This window comes from Benincasa hispida, chromosome 4 (assembly GCF_009727055.1).
Source record: "Benincasa hispida cultivar B227 chromosome 4, ASM972705v1, whole genome shotgun sequence".
NCBI lineage: Eukaryota > Viridiplantae > Streptophyta > Magnoliopsida > Cucurbitales > Cucurbitaceae > Benincasa > Benincasa hispida.
Genome location: NC_052352.1, coordinates 6,696,851 through 6,697,200, shown reverse-complemented (window position 1 = coordinate 6,697,200; position 350 = coordinate 6,696,851). Strand labels below are relative to the sequence as shown.

The 350-nt window shown below is 28.6% G+C and overlaps 1 non-coding gene across 1 annotated transcript in view; it reads left to right on the top strand.

Moving 5' to 3' along the window:
* TRNAF-GAA overlaps nucleotides 1–21 on the top strand; it is a 74-nt gene extending 53 nt beyond the window's left edge. Inside the window, exon 1 of the tRNA in view lies at nucleotides 1–21. This exon is cut by the window's left edge and continues 53 nt beyond it. This is a non-coding gene — a tRNA (tRNA-Phe).
* Nucleotides 22–350: the final 329 nt, after the last annotated feature.

Here is a 350-nt window from a genome sequence, read left to right as displayed (position 1 = left end):
TTCAAATCTGGTTTTGGCACATCATGATGTCGGGAAATCTACCCTTTACACTAAAAACTAACATATATATATTTTTTACTCTATTTATAGATGAGTAAAATAGACAAGTAAAGATAAAGAGGATATTTATATAAATATGTAAAGGATATATATAGATATATAAAGAAAAGAATTTTATTTTGTTCCTTCTTCTTTTTTATTTGTTATACTCTGTCTCCTCGCGTTCAATTAATACTTTATACATATTTGAAAGGTTCAATTAGTTCCTTATAAGACCCAAAAGTCTAGTCTCGGGAGTTGAAAGGCGGGAATGACCAAGATTCATCTCAGATACAGTACAAATAGAATCT